This window comes from Ranitomeya imitator, chromosome 6, assembly GCF_032444005.1.
Source record: "Ranitomeya imitator isolate aRanImi1 chromosome 6, aRanImi1.pri, whole genome shotgun sequence".
Lineage (NCBI taxonomy): Eukaryota > Metazoa > Chordata > Amphibia > Anura > Dendrobatidae > Ranitomeya > Ranitomeya imitator.
Genome location: NC_091287.1, coordinates 519,196,588 through 519,215,740, shown reverse-complemented (window position 1 = coordinate 519,215,740; position 19,153 = coordinate 519,196,588). Strand labels below are relative to the sequence as shown.

The following is a 19,153-nucleotide window of genomic DNA, read 5'->3' as shown; positions in this document are numbered from 1 at the left end:
TTGTTTTGTTTTTTTCAGGGAGACTTTAGAAAAAAAAATAATAAAAAAAATATGATTTTATCAGGAAGAATTTAGAAACCAAATAAAATAAAATGATTTTTTCAGGGAGAATTTATAAAACTAATAAAACAAAAAATAGGCGTTCTATGGCCCACTGAGTGAGAGATGACGCACACAGGAGTCAAGACTGGCACACAAGCAGAAAGGCCAATATTAATCCCCCACTGTTTTTTTTGTTTGTTTTTTTTTTTGTTTTGTTTTTTTCAGGGAGACTTTAGAAAAAAAAATAATAAAAAAAATATGATTTTATCAGGAAGAATTTAGAAACCAAATAAAATAAAATGATTTTTTCAGGGAGAATTTAGAAAACAAATAAAACCAAAAATAGGCGTTCTATGGCCCACTGACTGAGAGAGAGAGAGAGATGGCACGCTTAGTACTGGCACACAAGCCCAAAGGGCAATATTAATCTCCCTTTTTTTTTCAGGGAGAATTTCTAAAACCCCAAAAAAAAAAAAAATAGGCTTTCTATGGCCCACTATTTGTGAGAGAGATGGGACGCTCAGGACTGGCACAGATGGCACGCTCAGGACTGGCACAGAAGCCCAGAGGCCAATATTAATCTCCCTTTTTTTCTGGGAGAATTTATAAAACCAAAAAAATATTTAAATAGGCTTTCTATGGCCCACTATTTGTGAGAGAGATGGCACGCTCAGGACTGGCACAGATGGCACGCTCACAACTGGTACACAAGCCCAGAGGCCAATATTAATCTCCCTTTTTTTCAGGGAGAGTTTATAAAACCAAAAAAAAAATTAAATAGGCTTTCTATGGCCCACTATTTGTGAGAGAGATGGCACGCTCAGGACTGGCACAGATGGCACGCTCACAACTGGCACACAAGCCCAGAGGCCAATATTAATCTCCCTTTTTTCAGGGAAAATTTATAAAACCAAAAAAAAAATTAAATAGGCTTTCTGTGGCCCACTATTTGTGAGAGAGATGGCACGCTCAGGACTGGCACAGATGGCACGCTCACAACTGGCACACAAGCCCAGAGGCCAATATTAATCTCCCTTTTTTCAGGGAAAATTTATAAAACCAAAAAAAAAATTAAATAGGCTTTCTATGGCCCACTATTTGTGAGAGAGATGGCACACTCAGGACTGGCACACAAGCCCAAAGGCCAATATTAATCTCCCACTGTATTTTTATCAGGGAGAATTTATACACCCCACAAAAAAAAATACAGAAAAATGAAAAGGCTTTCTATGGCCCACTATGTGAGAGAGATGGCACACACAGGGATGGCACTCTAGCAGAAATGCCAAATTGCCAATCTTAATCTCCCACCAAAAAAAAAAAAAAAAAAAAAACAGGGAATGTCCTACAATTACTATCTCCCTGCCTGCAGTAATCTCAGCCAGGTATGGCAGGCAGCTACTATCTCCCTGCCTGCAGTAATCTCAGCCAGGTATGGCAGGCAGCAATAAGGAGTGGACTGATGCACAAATGAAATAAAAAGTGTGGACAAACAAAAAAGATAGCTGTGCAGAAAGGAAGGAACAAGAGGATTTGTGCTTTGAAAAAAGCAGTTGGTTTGCACAGCGGCGTACACACAGCAATGCAGCTATCAGGGAGCCTTCTAGGGCAGCCCAATGAGCTACAGCGCTGAGGAAAAAAAAAATGTAGCTTCCACTGTCCCTGCAAACAAAAGGTGGTGTTGGACAGTGAAAATCGCTGCAGCACAAGCGGTTTTGTGGTTAATGGACCCTGCCTAACGCTATCCCTGCTTCTGACAAAGCGGCAGCAACCTCTCCCTAAGCTCAGATCAGCAGCAGTAAGATGGCGGTCGGCGGGAACGCCTCTTTATAGCCCCTGTGACGTCGCAGACAGCAAGCCAATCACTGCAATGCCCTTCTCTAAGATGGTGGGGACCAGGACCTATGTCATCACGCTGCCCACACTCTGCGTTTACCTTCATTGGCTGAGAAATGGCGCTTTTTGCGTCATTGAAACGCGACTTTGGCGCGAAAGTCGCGTACCGCATGGCCGACCCCGCACAGGGGTCGGATCGGGTTTCATGAAACCCCGACTTAGCCAAAAGTCGGCGACTTTTGAAAATGTTCGACCCGTTTCGCTCAACCCTACTGAAGACTCTTTCTGATAGCACACTAGAAGCAGGGCAAGCGAGCTCCTGTAATGCATATTCTGACAATTCAGGCCAGGTGTCTATTTTAGATGCCCAGTAATCAAAGGGGAATGACCTGTGAGGGAGAACATCGATAAGGGAGGAAAAGTAGTTCGTAACCATACTGTACAAATGCTGTCTCCTGTCACTTTGAATCGATGCAGCACTACCTGTCGTGTCAGGACTCAGCAGTCATTGCGAAATCACTCCACAACCTGGTCATAAAACCCCTCTGTCCAACGCCACTTCGGATTTGTGCACCTCTAACACCTCTGCCATGTTGCCCCCTGCAGCTCGTGTGAGAACCATCACCGCCACTGTGTGCCGGGAATGCCTGAACCAAACGGTCTACAAAAGCTGCTTGTTTGGTAGCAAATATTTGCTAAAGGTTCTCATGTGGCATGATATTTTGTAACTTTCCTTTATATCGTTGATCCAGGAGGCAGGCCAACCAGTAATCGTCATCGGTCATCATTTTGATAATGCGGTGGTCCCTTTTTAGGATACGCAAGGCATACTCAGCCATGTGGGCCAATGTTACAGGTGTCAATTCACTGCTTGTGCTGGGTTGAGGAGCACTTTCTTGCAAATCAACATCACTTGTGTCCCGCAAAAACCCTGTACCTGACCTTGCAACCCCACCAGTTTCTATTGCCCCCTGAGAAGCATCCTCCTCCCATAAATATTCATCCCCATCATCCTCCTCCTCCTCCTCTTCCCTGAACAGACAATGGCTGACTGTCATCAAGGCATCCCTCCTCCTCGGCTGCAGACGCCAGCTCCTTAATGTGTGTCAAACTTTGCATCAGCAGACACATTAGTGGGATGCTCATGCATATGATGGCGTCGTCTGCACTTACAGTCATGACCAAAAGTATTGACACCCCTGCAATTCTGTCAGATAATACTCATTTTCTTCCTGAAAATGATTGCAAACGCAACTTATTTGGTATTATTATCTTCATTTGATTTGTCTTAAATGAAAAAACACAAAAAGAATTGACCTAAAGCCAAATTGGATATAATTCCACACCAAACATAAAAAGGAGGTGGACAAAAGTATTGGCACTGTTGGATGCTTCTCTAATTTGTGTAATTAACAGCACCTGTAACTTACCTGTGGCACCTAACAGGTGTTCGCAATAACTAAATCACACTTGCAGCCAGTTGACATTGATTAAAGTTGACTCAACCTCTGTCCTGTGTCCTTGTGTGTACCACATTGCGCATGGAGAAAAGAAAGAAGACCAAAGAACTGTCTGAGGACTTGAGAAACCAAATTGTGAGGAAGCATTTGGATCCAGAAATCTTGATGTTGCTTTGTCCATGGTGAGCAACATAATCAAGAAGTTTACAACCCATGGCACTATATCTAATCTCCCTAGATGTGGACAGCAGAGAAAAATTGATGAAAGGTTGCAACACAGGACAGTCCAGATGATGGATAAGCAGCCCTAATCAAGTTTGAAAGAAATTCAAGCTGTCCTGCAAACTCAGGGTACATCAGTGTCATCACAACCTATCCATCGACATTTGAATTAAATGAAACGCTGTGGCAAGAGACCCAGGAGGACCCCACTGTTGACACAGAGACATAAAAAGATAGACTGCAGTTTGACAAAATGTACATTAGTAATCCAAGATTCTTCTGGGAAAGCATTTTGTGGACGGATGAGACCAAGATAGAGCTTTTTGGTAAAGCACTTCATTCTACTGTATCTCAAAAACAGAATGAGGACCACAAATATAAAAACACAACGGAAAGCGCTTAAATGTTTTGGCAAGGCCCGGTCAAAGCCCAGACCTTAATCCAATTGAGAATCTGTGGTCAGACTTAAAGATTGCTGTTCACCAGAGGAAACCATCGGACTTGAAGGAGCTGGAGCAGTTTTGCCTTGCGGAATGGAATGTGGAAAGCTTAAAGAGACTTATCCAAAGAGACTTTACAGCTGTAATTGCCATAAAAGGAGGCTCCAAAAAGTACTCACATTAGGGGGGTGAATACATATGCACATGCCAATTTTTAGTTACTGTATATACTCGAGTATAAGCCGAGATTTTCAGCCCAAATTTTTGGGCTGAAAGTGCCCCTCTCGGCTTATAATCGAGTCATGGTAGCGGTGGGGTCGGCGGGTGAGGGGGCGAGGGCGCTGAGGCATACTTACCTAGTCCCAGCGATCCTGGCGCTCCCCCTGCCCTCCCACAGTCTTCTGTGCTGCAGCTTCTTCCCCTCTTCAGCGGTCACGTGGGACCGCTCATTAGAGAAATTAATAATTGGCTCCACCTCCCATAGGGGTGGAGCCGCCTATTCATTTCTCTAATCAGTGGTGTCGGTGACCGCTGATAGAGGAAGAGGCTGCGGCACAGATGACCGTGGGACGGCAGGGGGAGCCGGACGTCGGGACCAGGTAAGTATCGCATATTCACCTGTCCGCGTTCCAGCCGCCGGGCGCCGCTCCATCTTTCCGGCGTCTATCTGCGCTCTGACTGTTCAGGTCAGAGGGCGCGATGACGCATATAGTGTGCGCGGCGCCCTCTGCCTGATCAGTCAGAGCGGGGAGACGCCGGGACCGGACGCTGGGAGCTGCAATCAAGAAAGGTGAGTATGGCTTTTTTTTTTTTATTGCAGCAGCAGCAGCGGCACAGATTTATACCGAGCATCTATGGGACAGTATGAACGGTGCAGAGCATTATATGGGGCAGATATGGAGCAATATGAATGGTGCAGAGCACTATATGGGGCAGATATGGGGCAATATGAACAGTGCAGAGCACTATATGGGGCAGATATGGGGCAATATGAACACTGCAGAGCACTATATGGGGCAGATATGGAGCAATATGAACGGTGCAGAGCACTATATGGGGCAGATATGGAGCAATATGAACGGTGCAGAGCACTATATGGGGCAGATATGGGGCAATATGAACAGTGCAGAGCACTATATGGGGCAGATATGGAGCAATATGAACAGTGCAGAGCACTATATGGGGCAGATATGGAGCAATATGAACGGTGCAGAGCACTATATGGGGCAGATATGGAGCAATATGAACGGTGCAGAGCACTATATGGGGCAGATATGGGGCAATATGAACGGTGCAGAGCACTATATGGGGCAGATATGGGGCAATATGAACGGTGCAGAGCACTATATGGGGCAGATATGGGGCAATATGAACGGTGCAGAGCACTATATGGCAGAGCTATGGGGAAATATGAACGGTGCAGAGCACTATATGGCAGAGCTATGGGGAAATATGAACGGTGCAGAGCACTATATGGCACAGCTATGGGGAAATATGAACGGTGCAGAGCACTATATGGCACAGCTATGGGGCAATAATGATCTATTTTTATTTTTGAAATTCACCGGTAAATGCTGCATTTCTACCCTAGGCTTATACTCGAGTCAATAAGTTTTCCCAGTTTTTTGTGGCAAAATTAGGGGGGTCAGCTTATACTCGGGTCGGCTTATACTCGAGTATATACGGTATTTGATCCCATACATTTAATTGAAGTGTAAATTTTCTCACTTCACTTCATCAACTTTGACTATTTAGTGCTGACACACAAATCGAACTGAAAAAATATTTATACATAGGTTTTAATGTAACAAAACCGGATAAAAAGGTGTATACTTTTGCAAACTACTGTATATATATGTATGTATATGCTGTATATATATATATATATATATATATATAGATACCTGAGCCAGAGCCTGCAGACATTGGTTCCTACAATTCAAATGGAGGATAGAAACTTGATTGATGGTGACTGTGAGATATTGATGGAAAAAAGTGAAGCAGTTATAAGGTGAGAGAAATTAGCGATGGTGGGCATAGCTTCATGTCTCAAAATCTTATTATAGATTTGCTGTTTTAACTATTAGTTCACATTTTTTATATGCAGTTTCCCTATTTGAGAACCATCAGCCTAAAAATAATTGACTCTGTACATTTTCTCGAACGGCCATGCGATGCCAGAATCTCCGTGCGCTGTATCTAATGAAACGCTCTTATGTTACGAATGAAATTTCTGTGCAAACAGTCTGGAAATTCTGATGTTTTAAATTACCATTTCATCCTTATTGAAAGGTTTTTAATTTTATTTGCAAAGCTTCACTGTTCCTGTGACGGCAGGCTGGTGGCTGCTAAATATCAGACTTACACTTTTCATTAACAAAATCGAAACCAGCACAATTAGATACCCTCTGTAAATGATTTTCTTCATTACCACCAGAATTCTTGAAATGACACAGTGGTGGTTCCAGTCTTACTGGCTCTCGAATGGCAACATCAAAGACTAGATTAAAAGTACCCAAGACATGTCATAATAGCAAAGATGAATGTTTGTCTTCTCTACGGCCAGAGTGCGGGCAATTATGGGTGCACTCTCCAAATGTTCTCCATGGTACATTTCACACAGCTGCTTTCCTGTGAGATGAAGAAGTGTGCCGAATCTGTCTAGCTGGTGTAGTAAAAGGGGGGATATAGTAGAGGACAATCAACACTTGCCAATTGTTGTGCCACCGTTGACTGGTAGGGAAAAGGAGGTGCCTATGAATCTGGTGAGTGAGAGGCCATTTTGTGTCAAAAGGAGAAACTGTGTAAAAATGAAGCTAAAGAGCTCTTGTAGATGTGAAGTCTCTGTCATTCCAGCTCTAGTTCCCATCTCCTTTGACTGAAGTCACAGGGCATGCAGGCTGTGAGTAAAGCAGGAGGAGGTGGCGCTGGGTGGGGAATAGAGCTGGAGTGACAGAGGCTTCCGATCTACAATAGCTCTTCAGTCTCATTTGCATAATAATTTAAAAGCTGATTTTTCAGTAATGGAGCAAGAGACTGATCATGTAAAGGTATTGATGGAGTTGTTTTTGTTTTGAAAGGGCTACATACGTATATATATAGTTTTGAAGCAAAATCCCCCTGACAGATTTAATCGTTGATCGTTTAGGTGTGGGATGTTCTTAACAAGTTTTGGGAATCTGAGATTGTCCCACTGATTTCTTTAGTTGCCAGGGGCTGAAACTAGTCTAGGGATTGACAAAATCTGCACAAGGGGCATTAACCAAATAAGGCTATGTGCACACGTTGCAGATTTGGCTGCAGATTTGCAGCGGATTTGACGCTGCGGATTCGCAGCAGTTTTTCATGCCGTTTTCAGTACCATGTAAACCTATGGAAAACCAAATCCGCAGTGCACATGCTGCGGAAAATTCCACGCGGAAACGCTGTGGTTTATTTTCCGCAGCATGTCAGCTCTTTTATACCTATTCCTTAATAGGAATCCGCAGGTGTAAAAACGCAGGCGAATTCCGAGCAAAATCTGCAGTAGATCCACATACCCTCACATGTGGTTTTAACTTTTTTTTGTGCTCAGCTTGTGCTGTTGCGAAACCACAGCACTTAAACAGACTTAAGGTACCGTCACACTGAACGATATCGCTAGCGATCCGTGACGTTGCAGCGTCCTGGCTAGCGATATCGTTCAGTTTGACACGCAGCAGCGATCAGGATCCTGCTGTGATGTCGTTGGTCGCTGCAGAAAGCCCAGCACTTTCTTTCGTCGCTGGACTCCCTGCAGACATCGCTGAATTGGAGTGTGTGACGCCAATTCAGCGATGTCTTCACTGGTAACCAGGGTAAACATTGGTTACTAAGCGCAGGGCCATGCTTAGTAACCCCATGTTTACCCTGGTTACCATTGTAAAAGTAAAAAAAAACAAACACTACATACTTACCTTCCGCTGTCTGTCCCCGGCGCTCTGCTTCTGCACTGGCTGTGAGCGCTGGCCAGCCGGAAAGCAGAGCGGTGACATCACCGCTCTGCTTTCCGGCCGCTGTGCTCACAGTCAGACAGCGGTAGGTAAGTATGTAGTGTTTGTTTTTTTTACTTTTACGATGGTAGCCAGGGTAAACATCAGGTTACTAAGCGCGGCCCTGCGCTTAGTAACCCGATGTTTACCCTGGTTACCGGCATCGTTGGTCGCTGGAGAGCGGTCTGTGTGACAGCTTTGCAGCGACCAAACAGCGACGCTGCAGCGATCGACATCGTTGTCGGTATCACTGCAGCGTCGCTTAGTGTGACGGTACCTTTAGATAACAATACTCCAGCTGCTGATGCCCCACTGGATGGAAAGAACCAACACTGATACATGCCAAAAGGGAGAAATGTGGGTGAGCTTCACTGCTGGTGAAGAATTCACAGGATGCAGGTGAATAAAACTAGGTGGCAGTTTATTCCCAACACATTACTAGGTTGAATGGATCTCTTACTCGGGGAACCCCTAAGGAAGAGATCGGTTCAATCTAGAAGCGCATTTGGAATAAAAGAGCTGAAAACAGGCAGTCAGAAAACAACGTGTGACTCCTGGAACTCCCCAAGAAATAACACATTGCTAGAGGATGCATTGATTTCCAGAAGAACAAGGAGGTGGTGGCTGGAATGAATCACGTTCTAATATTATTTTCCTTTTTATCGTAGCTCAAAGCAATAAACATATCTCTTTAAACAAAATTATGAAAAGTTGAAAACTGGAATACGTTCAATTAAGTTAGATTTTTATCAAACACTATTTTGTACGGAACACAGATGTTGAAGCCCCAAGTAGAGTAATAGGCGATGTTTATATTACGCAGTTTCGTCAGGCTAGATAGAGGAGAAATAGCAGCAATATCTGAGCACTGATCTTAAGTACACTCATATATGAATTCTCCTACATCATGAACATCTTTATTTTCAGAGGTTCCCTCTGATACAACTGATACCAGCAGATGTTCTGTGTTCTGGTTACTTTAATCCCAACAAAGACAAAGGTTAAACATTCTGAAATCCAAACTCGGGACTCATGTTCAGGACATGAATGTGTGCACAGGCGTTATCTAAAGCAGGGGCATACACAAGCTTTTTTAAAGGGGGGATTTTTTTGTGTGTAGATCTATGATTTAGAAAATGTATGTAGAGACAAGAGAAACGCTAGACAGAGATAAATGGATGGCAGAGTTCAATGAGTTTCATGCAGTTCGTAAAGACGGAGTCTGAAACGCATCTGCGGTTATCTATGTGATGGGTGGGATTTTAATGGACATGAAATAAACTAAGAATTTTAAGGATCTTCATTACTGGATTTGCTTCTTTATCTAAAAGGACACTTTCCATACTACAAGGTTTCTGTGCAATCAAGATGTCCTATTTAGGTGAGCTGACGCTTTCTTTCTTTTTGCACAAAAACTATGGCATTAGTTATCAATACATAATAATAAAAAAAAATCTTGTCCTTAGAAAATGTTAAAATTAAGTAAATTCAACCACTGGTGAATAAAAACACATAACAAATTGCACCATGGCATTATCTATTTAAAGGGACTCTGTCACCAGGTTTTTCATACCCCATCTGAGAGCAGAATAATGCAAGGACAGAGACCCCGATTCCAGCAATGTGTCACTTTCTGGGCTGCTCCCTGTCATTTTGATAAAATCCCTGTTTTCTCTGCTGCAGATCTAGCAGTGCTCTAAATGTTGAGCTCTGTATAACCCCGCCCACACTTCTAATTGGAAGCTTTACAGTGTACATGGAAAGCTGCCAATCAGTGATAGGGGCGGGGTTATACAGAACTCATGAATATGGAGGACTACATGCTCAAGGTCTACTAGTCCTCTAGTGATAATCTCCTGAAGATTAGTTTTGACAAAACTACAGTTTTATCTAATGACACATTGCTGGCATCAAGTTCTCTGTGTCTACATTATGCTTTTCTCAGATTAGGTGGTAGAATCCCGATGACAGATAGCCTTTAACAAAAACTAATAATGAAGAAGCAGTGTGAGAACATTTAGTACACCCTTACTGTTTCCAAAGGAATTACGTGGGAGAGTTGCAGCTGATTAGTTCTCAATTAGTGATGAGCGAATATACTCGTTACTCGAGATTTCTTGAGCATGCTCAGGGGTCCTCCGAGTATTTTTTAGTGCTCGTAGATTTAGTTTTTCTTGCTGCAGCTGAATGATTTACATCTGTTAGCCAGCATAAGAACGTGGGGATTCCCTAGCAACCAGGCAACCCCCACATGTACTAATTAATGTGAACATTACAATCATTATTATTCAAAGACCTTATGTCATCGATGTACAGCACCAATCTACGACTGTTGATCTGATAGGAAGAGGTCACTCTCCCACAGCCCCAGGGACAGGCTGGTATATGCTGAGGCTAAGGATGCCCCCCATGGCTGTTCCCTTGAGCTGTAGATCAAAGGACCCCTTAAAAATAAAAACATTATGGGTGTGAATTCAAGCAACTCCAGTATCAAAGATATGCTAGTGGATGCCAGATTAGACATATTCAAGAAAAATGTGGTTGCTGACAAGCCATCAATATGCTTTATATTGGTATACAAGGACTCAATTTCCCTTGTAACCAATAATGTGTCAGTACCAATATGGAGACTGTCAAGAGTTCATCCGTATCTAACAAAAAGGATGGAAGGCATTCAACCAGAAGTTGAAGTTTAGAGTCTATCCAACAGTTCACATGTTCCAAGTAGTTCCCCCCTCGATATGATAGGTTGATATTTTATGAACCTTTGGGAGAGGATATAATGTTGCACTGGTTAATCAACTCAGTATAGCCTCATACCCTGATGAACCCAGTTTAGCTGGTGAAACATGTCGGGGATGCAAATGAGTGATTTTTAAAAGCGAGTTAGCAGTGTAAAATAATCTGAATAAGAGTTTACATAGTTGCCGCACAAATTCCACAGAATTAATTGATATTACAAAAGACACCAGATGTAAATCGAATAGATCAGGCTAATATAAATATCCTGGTGATGGATACACACTAACTCCGCGGGGTTTAATTGTCCTTATTAGTTGAATAAAAGTTAAGTTTTATTATAGTCTTTAGTTAGGGTCTTGTTGCCTCATGGCAAATTGTTAATTATGTTCTTAATCCTACGTTGATTATTGAACAGCGATTGTTGTGTTATTTTTTTACTGTGTTCCTACACCTGTCAGTTTCTGCCTGCTCTCCATGTAGAGTGCAAAAACTGTCACTTTCTCCCTGTTCCTCATGTGTAGTGTGGGGCTTGTCACTCTTTAAGTGCCCTCCTTGTGTAGTTTTTAGTTTGTCTTTTTTCACCTTCCCTTAATGTTTAGTTAGAGGTCTATGACTATTTACCAGCCCTCCATGTCTAGTGAAGGGGCTATCATTATTTATTATTTATTTTGTCCATGTCTACTTGTTCTCCATGTGCAGTGCAGGGTCTATTGTTCTTTACCAGCACTCCATGTCAAATGTGGAACCTGATAATCTCTACCTGCCCTCCATGTCGAATACGTGTTTTGTCCCTATTTATGTATCTCCATGTAGGGTCTGTCACTCTCTATCTATGCTCCATGTATTTTGTGGGGTCTGTTACTCTCTACCTGTCCTTCATGTGTAGTGCAGGGTTTGTCCCTCTCTACCTGCCTTGCATTTGTAGATGGAGGTCTGTCAATCTCTATCTGTCCTGCTGTTCACTGTCACTGTTACTTTTCTTCCTCTGCAATAAATCATGGTATCACATTGTGAAACCAAGAAAATTGCTTTCAAAGGGAACCGTTTAGCTTATTTATGCTGCTCAGTCCATGGCCAGCATGAATCAGAGCCTGGCTGTATGATTGTAGACATCTATATTTTTATCTGAAATCCCCGGGCTTTCAGGGAAAATATAATTTGAAGATTTGGCCAAGGACTATAGTCAAAGACCAGACTTGGACATCCTTGGGCAACTTCTTACAGCACCGCTCCAGGAGATAGACAGATTTCTCACTAAATACACATACAGGAGTGACCAATCAATTACCTTCAGTGACCTGAGCAGCACAGGACTAGTCTCCTCGGCTATGGTCCCTGGCAGGATCTTCAAACTATATCATCTTAGAAACACCAGAGTGTTTTAGAGAAAAATTTACTTGGTTGCAGTCATGCAACAAGGCTCTGTTTCATGCTGCCCGTGGTTTGGGCAGCATGAATCAACTGGCAAGTTTACTTCCAATATAAAAATAGAAATACCTCAAAATTCTGTATTCTTACTATCGATAAATGCCGATTGAATCTATGAATACATATAGGTTAAAGAAAATGCTTTATTAGGATTTTCACAACTCTTGAGAAAATCTTGACCGCCTATGACCTGGCCCTATAAGGAGCAAACAAGGACTCTTGTCAAGGGAAGTCCCCAGAAGGTTCAGGTTCAATGAGAGCACTATTATAGCTTTAATTGGTCTTTCAATGGAAATCAAAAGGACCATTGGAGGATATAAAGAGGGAGCCACAATAGCCAACCATTGGAAATTGTCTTTTATGTGAGTTACTGTGAAACCAACAAGCATAATGTACCTTCAGTGAGTAACTACCATACTGAAAGTGCCTTTTTGGAGAAGAGGTGTGTTGCTTTGCAAAAATAATATTGTATTTGTGGCTGAACTTCTTTCTGTTCCCACTATGGGTAGGTTATCAGCAGACCCCTCATTTGGTCTTGTTAAAAAAGGCTCTGTTAAAGGGTTGTCCAATCTTAGGGTACAAGTCTGCAGTCACTCTATTTGACTGCAGACTTGTAAATCCTCACAGTGCATGTACCGTGTGCTGTGAGGGTTCCCAAGTGCTGAGAGTGGGTGGTCATGTGATTGCATACTTCCAGGCATATTATGACTAGACATGTCCGGCCTCAATAAATACACTTGTATTGACCAAAGCCGCGTACATCTAGTTGGCACATGATCACATGTATGCAAATCGTATACTTGCAGTCACGAGTAGGGATGAGTGGACCCATGGAGGTTTGCGCTCTGGTACTCAACCCAAACTTTATTCCAAAGTTAAGTTCGGATATTGAAACTGTACCCAAACTTGAACCGGAGCCTGAACCCCATTGAAACCAATAGGGACCCTAACTTTTGATGTGGAAAATGTGTTTTTTCTCTCTCCCCTTCCCTCCGTCTCTCTCCCTCCTTCCCTCCATATCTCCCTCTCCTGCTGGACTTGTCCTGGAACTCCGAACATTACAACGGATCTTCGAGAGAAGTCTGTGTTCGGAATGTAGCACAGAACACCAGCTGTCCGTTATGAACCCGGGATTCGTTCATCTCTAGTCATGAGCCCACTGCTCTTGGCACAGGCAAATCCTCTTATCACACAGTGCATGCAATGTGAGGATTCGTAAGTCTGAATTCACATAGGTTAACTGCAGACTTGTACCCTAAGGCTGAATAGCCCTTTAATTAGACTTACAAAAATTTGACTTACCAAGAAGTAAATGCAAGAAGAACAGATCATCATAAAAATAAGGATAGAATGATTTCAAATTGCAAATAGATTCTCAGATAGATATCAAAGCAAAATATCCTCAATAAGAGATATCATACAGCACTGCTGTAGATTGCAAGTGAAGGCATCACAGTTCAGAAGCCTCCGTGTTCGTGCTGCGTTTTCCATACTCCGCTCGCCAATTCTTTACTTTATCTACATCACGAGAGATGGAGCCATTGTACTTATAATTAAAACACCTTTTCAGTCTGTGCGTTCCGAGACTCTGACAATGCAGGTAGTCATCGGGAATCAGCTGCTCTCACTATTCTCTTAAACTTCGTATTTCATTTGGTTAAGTTTTACCAGCTGCACATTTATGCTCTATAAATAAAAAGTCCCCAAGAAACAAAAGAATGACAAATTGTGTTAAGATCCCCCCATGGTGGCTCTGTGAAGTCTGAAATGAAAACCTCTGTTCTTGGCTGTCTTTAGGAAGATGCAATTCATTAATATTTAAAGCAGATGATCCAGAGTAAGGAACATATTTAATTAAATCCAAAGATGTGCTGGAGGAAAGAAATATTTATTACTGCTTTGAAATATAGAAAAATTCATTCATTGAGTTATATAAATAGGCAGAATATTTTATCTTCACTTGACTTACAGTCATGAATTTTATAGACACAACTATACCCCATGACATGGATGTCAATATTTTGGGAAAATATTTTAACTCTTTCCTTTAAAGATAATGGAGCTCGCGCATCAAAATAAGAAATTTCTAAGATAAATTGTGATTTCCCTTGAATAAGTTTATGGCATCAGAACATTGATGGCCTATTGATAGTATAGAGGGACTGAGGATCTGACTTTTGGCAACCTGACGATCAGCTGCTTACAGGATCCATGACGCTCATGCTGCAGAAGCTTTAGGCTATGTGCACACGTTCAGGATTTCTTGCAGAAAATTCCTGATAAAAACCTGAAATTTTCTGCAAGAAATCTGCATGCGTTTTTTGCGCTTTTTTGATGCGTTTTTTTCCGGACATTTCCCAATGCATTTTATAGTGGGAAATCCACAAAAAAAACCCACAAAATTAATGAACATGCTGCTTTTTTACCGCAATGTGTTTTTTTCGCGAAAAAAAAACGCATCATGTACATAAAACATGTGGAATTCATTCTTAATTATGGGATGCTTATTTTATGCTGTTTTTTTGCGGTTTTATAGCGTTTTTGTTGCAAAAAAACTCAAAAATTCAGCAACGTGTGCACACAGCCTTAATGTTTGGTTAAAGACAGAGATCAAACGCAGATCTGTAGAACACAGTTCAGGTTCAGGCACAGGGGTGGGTCAAAATGGGCCTTAAAAGGCTTAGGGTGATGATTTCATGGAGGCACGCTGGAACACTTGTAAAACTCGATTTGGAGCACAGCAGAGGGCAGCGACCATAAGAAAAGGAGGCGAAGCTCTATCAAGCTGATAAGGTTGGGTAACAATCTCATTGTCTACCTGCATGTCGTCTATTTAATAGCAGTGGGATGACTGGAACAACAGTATAATACCCAACTAATCAACTTTACTCCATTTCACTCAACCCCCTACCACAGCTATCACAATAAACTATATCACTTTTTCCCTGTATCACATGGTCGGTGCCTTGCTGCAACCCTTAACTCTATCCTCTCCTTCAAACTATATATCCAAGCCCTTATCACCTCCTACAACCTCCAAACCAAAAATATTTCCACAATTCATCTTTTCCTTAACCCTGAATCTACTAAAATGTTAGTGTGACACTCCAGGAATCCGGTTGTCACAGTCTTATTGCCTACCTCCCGGGGAGGGTGATGCCATGCCTGGAAGCGAGAAGGAATTCCCTTAGCAGGTAACACTAGCATACAACACGTTCCTGACTCCAGGCCAGAAGGGGGACCTCTAAATCCAGTTTCAGGGTAGCTTCCTTATATGTTCTGGTCTGGAGGAGGAGTTAGAGTTCAGTCAGTGTGAGACAGTGAAGGGAGAGGAAGTATCTTTGTGATCATCGCCAATCCTCTGGAATTTAGTGCCTAATATGTCCAATTATCTCCAAAATGGAGACATAATCTGAAAACTCATCTCAACAGGAAAGAAGGAGCTGCTGCAATTCTCCATTGTACCTTCTCCTTCCCCAATACCCTGTAGATTGTACACACATGGACAAAATTGTTGGTGCCCTTCTGTTAAAGTTAGGAAGACCTAAACTGAAGTCATTTGAAATTCATAAAAAGAATTCTCAATTAAATTCCAATGAATATCATCTAATCAAAACCAGACATTGCGTTTGAATTGTGGTTCAGCAGAAAAAATGTAAAAAAAAAAAATACCCAAACTAATGAAAATGGTCTAGACAAAAATGATGGTACCCCCCAAAAAATTGAAAATAATTTGTTAATTCCAGGATGATTCTCCTGTGAAAACTGATGCACTGCTATGAATAGCACAAGTGATCAGTCGATCGCAGTATCATTAAATACATTAAAAAGTGAAAAAATTTAAATATAAAATAAATTAATCCGATCGATAAACAGCATAGTGCGAAAAAAAATCAAACAGCCAGTTTTATTTTTTTTGGCCTTTGTAACATTGCAGTAAAATGCAATAAGAGACTGTCAAAACATTGCATTCACCCAACTATGGTATCAGAAAAAACATCAGCTCAGGGAGCGAAAAATAAGCTTCCACCCAGCCCCATATCCTGAAAAATGAAAATTGATACAGATCTTAAAAAGTGTTGAGAAAAGCAAAGCCTTTTTTTTTTTTTTTTACAAATGTCCTTATTTTTTTTAACCACTTAGCTAAAATAAATATTGGATTTTTCAGATTATAAGACGCTCAGGATTATAAGACGCACCCCAAATTTTGAGGAGAAAAATAAGAAAAAAATATTTTTTAATAAATTGGTGGTTCTTCTTATAATCTCTTAGATATAATCTTATTGCTTACCGGGGGTGGTGGCTGCAGTGAAGCGAGGTCCCAGGGTCACTGCTGGAGGAGGCAGGAGTGGGGTGATGCTCCAGGCCGCAGGCAGGGATGAGTGGGGGCTCCGAAGTGTGGCATGCTGCTGAGGGGATCTTGTCCTGCTGCTGGGTTTTTATGCTGCTGCGGGGTTCTTGTGCTGCTTCCGGGTGTCTCCGGGTACCCAGCGGTTGCTGGCCGTTGCTGCTAGTGTCTCCGGTGCCCAGTGGTGCTGCGTGGGTGTCCGATGCTGCCCGGGCTTTGCCGACATTTTACGACAGTCCAGAGCCCCGGCACTTCCAGGGTTCCACGTGCGCTGGTCCCCGGGAATATGGCCGCCGCCTGGGGCGGCGCATACGCTGATGGTGATCTTGGGATCAAGATCTCGAGAGATGAGATTTCAGCCCTGAAAGCTCATCTCTCGAGAACTTGATCCCGAGATCACCATCAGCTCATGCGCCGCCCTCGGCGGCGGCCATATTCCCAGAGACCAGTGCACGTGGAACCCTGGAAGTGCCAGGGCTCTGGCCTGTCGCAAAATGTCGGCAGAGCCCCGGGCAGCGCCGGACACCCACCCAGCACCTCTGGGCACCAGAGACACCCGCAGCAACGGCCAGCAACTGCCGGGCACCCGGAGACACCCGGACACCCTCATGGTAAGGCATGTTCGCTTTCTAAGATGCACCCCCATTTTCCCCCCAAATTTGTGGGAAAAAAGTGCGTCTTACAAAGTGAAAAATACGGTACATGTTTGCTCTCTGCTTACTCACACTGACCTGGAAGAACATATTGCCTGGTTAGTTTTACCATATAAATACATAGAAAAAAACATAGCAAATAAAACAAATTTGTGGAAATGCACTTTTTTTTGCAATTTCAGCGCACTTAATTACCGTAATTAATTTTTTTTCCTGCTTTCCCATGCACTAAGTGATAAAAGGAATGGTGTCAGGCAATAGTGCAATGTAAAATCCAAGAAAGGGAGGAAAAGACCCACTGGAGCAATGACCATGATAACAACTTCATTAAATTTCTTGAGCACAATGGATCTCTTACGTTAGTCTCTTTTATAAAAGCACACAATATTCAGTGCATTCACATGTAAATGTTCCTTTAAAAGCATATCAACCATTATGAACATTTTGTTTTCAATTAGGTACATACACAGTGGGGGAAATAAGTATTTGATCCCTTGTTGATTTTGTAAGTTTGCCCACTGACAAAGACATGAACAGTCTAGAATTTTAGGGGTAGGTTAATCTTACTATTGAAAGACAAGATATCAAAAATAAAATCCAGAAAATCACATTGTATAAATTATATAAATGTACCGTATATACTTGAGTATAAGCCGACCCGAGTATAAGCCGACTCCCCTATTTTGCCACAAAAAACTGGGAAAAACTTATTGACTCAAGTATAAGCCTAGGGTGGGAAATGCAGCAGCTACCGGTGAATTTAAAAAATAAAAATAGATGCTCCAAACCGTTCATTATTGCCCCCTAGATGTACCATAGAAAGGTGTGCCATATAGTGCTCTGCACCGTTCATTATTGCCCCATAGCTGTGCCATATAGTGCTCTGCACCGTTCATTATTGCCCCTTAGCTGTGCCATATAGTGCTCTGCACCGTTCATTCTTGCCCCATAGCTGTGCCATATAGTGCTCTGCACCGTTCATTCTTGCCCCATAACTGTGCCATATAGTGCTCTGCACCATTCATTCTTGCCCCATAGCTGTGCCATATGGTGCTCTGCACCGTTCATTCTTGCCCCATAACTGTGCCATATAGTGCTCTGCACTGTTCATTATTGCCCCTTAGCTGTGCCATATAGTGCTCTGCACCGTTCATTCTTGCCCCATAGCTGTGCCATATAGTGCTCTGCACCATTCATTCTTGCCCCATAGCTGTGCCATATAGTGCTCTGCACCGTTCATTCTTGCCCCATAGCTGTGCCATATAGTGCTCTGCACCGTTCATTCTTGCCCCATAACTGTGCCATATAGTGCTCTGCACCATTCATTCTTGCCCCATAGCTGTGCCATATGGTGCTCTGCACCGTTCATTCTTGCCCCATAACTGTGCCATATAGTGCTCTGCACTGTTCATTATTGCCCCTTAGCTGTGCCATATAGTGCTCTGCACCGTTCATTCTTGCCCCATAACTGTGCCATATAGTGCTCTGAACCGTTCATTCTTGCTCCATAACTGTGACATATAGTGCTCTGCACCGTTCATTCTTGCCCCATAGCTGTGCCATATAGTGCTCTGCACCGTTCATTCTTGCCCCATAACTGTGCCATATAGTGCTCTGCACTGTTCATTATTGCCCCATAGCTGTGCCATATAGTGCTCTGCACCGTTCATTCTTGCCCCATAGCTGTGCCATATAGTGCTCTGCACCATTCATTCTTGCCCCATAGCTGTGCCATATAGTGCTCTGCACCGTTCATTTTTGCCCCATGGATGCTCCGTATAAAGCTGTGCCATTGCTGCTGCTGCAATAATAATAAAAAAAATGACATACTCACCTCTCTTGCTTGCAGCTCCCAGCGTCCGGTCCCGGCATCTCTCCGCACTGACTGATCAGGCAGAGGGCGGCGCGCACACTATATGCGTCATTGCGCCCTCTGACCTGCACAGTCAGTGCAAAAGGACACGAAGACAGA

At 42.7% G+C, this 19,153-nt stretch overlaps 1 long non-coding RNA gene across 2 annotated transcripts in view; it reads right to left on the bottom strand.

Moving 5' to 3' along the window:
- Positions 1 to 15,418, bottom strand: part of LOC138641504 (uncharacterized) — a 340,425-nt gene extending 325,007 nt beyond the window's left edge. The window contains exon 1 of one of the 2 annotated variants that reach the window (XR_011313886.1): positions 15,322 to 15,418. This is a non-coding gene — a long non-coding RNA (uncharacterized lncRNA). The remainder of the gene's footprint in view (positions 1 to 15,321) is intronic. The other variant, XR_011313885.1, reaches the window with a different exon arrangement.
- Positions 15,419 to 19,153: the final 3,735 nt, after the last annotated feature.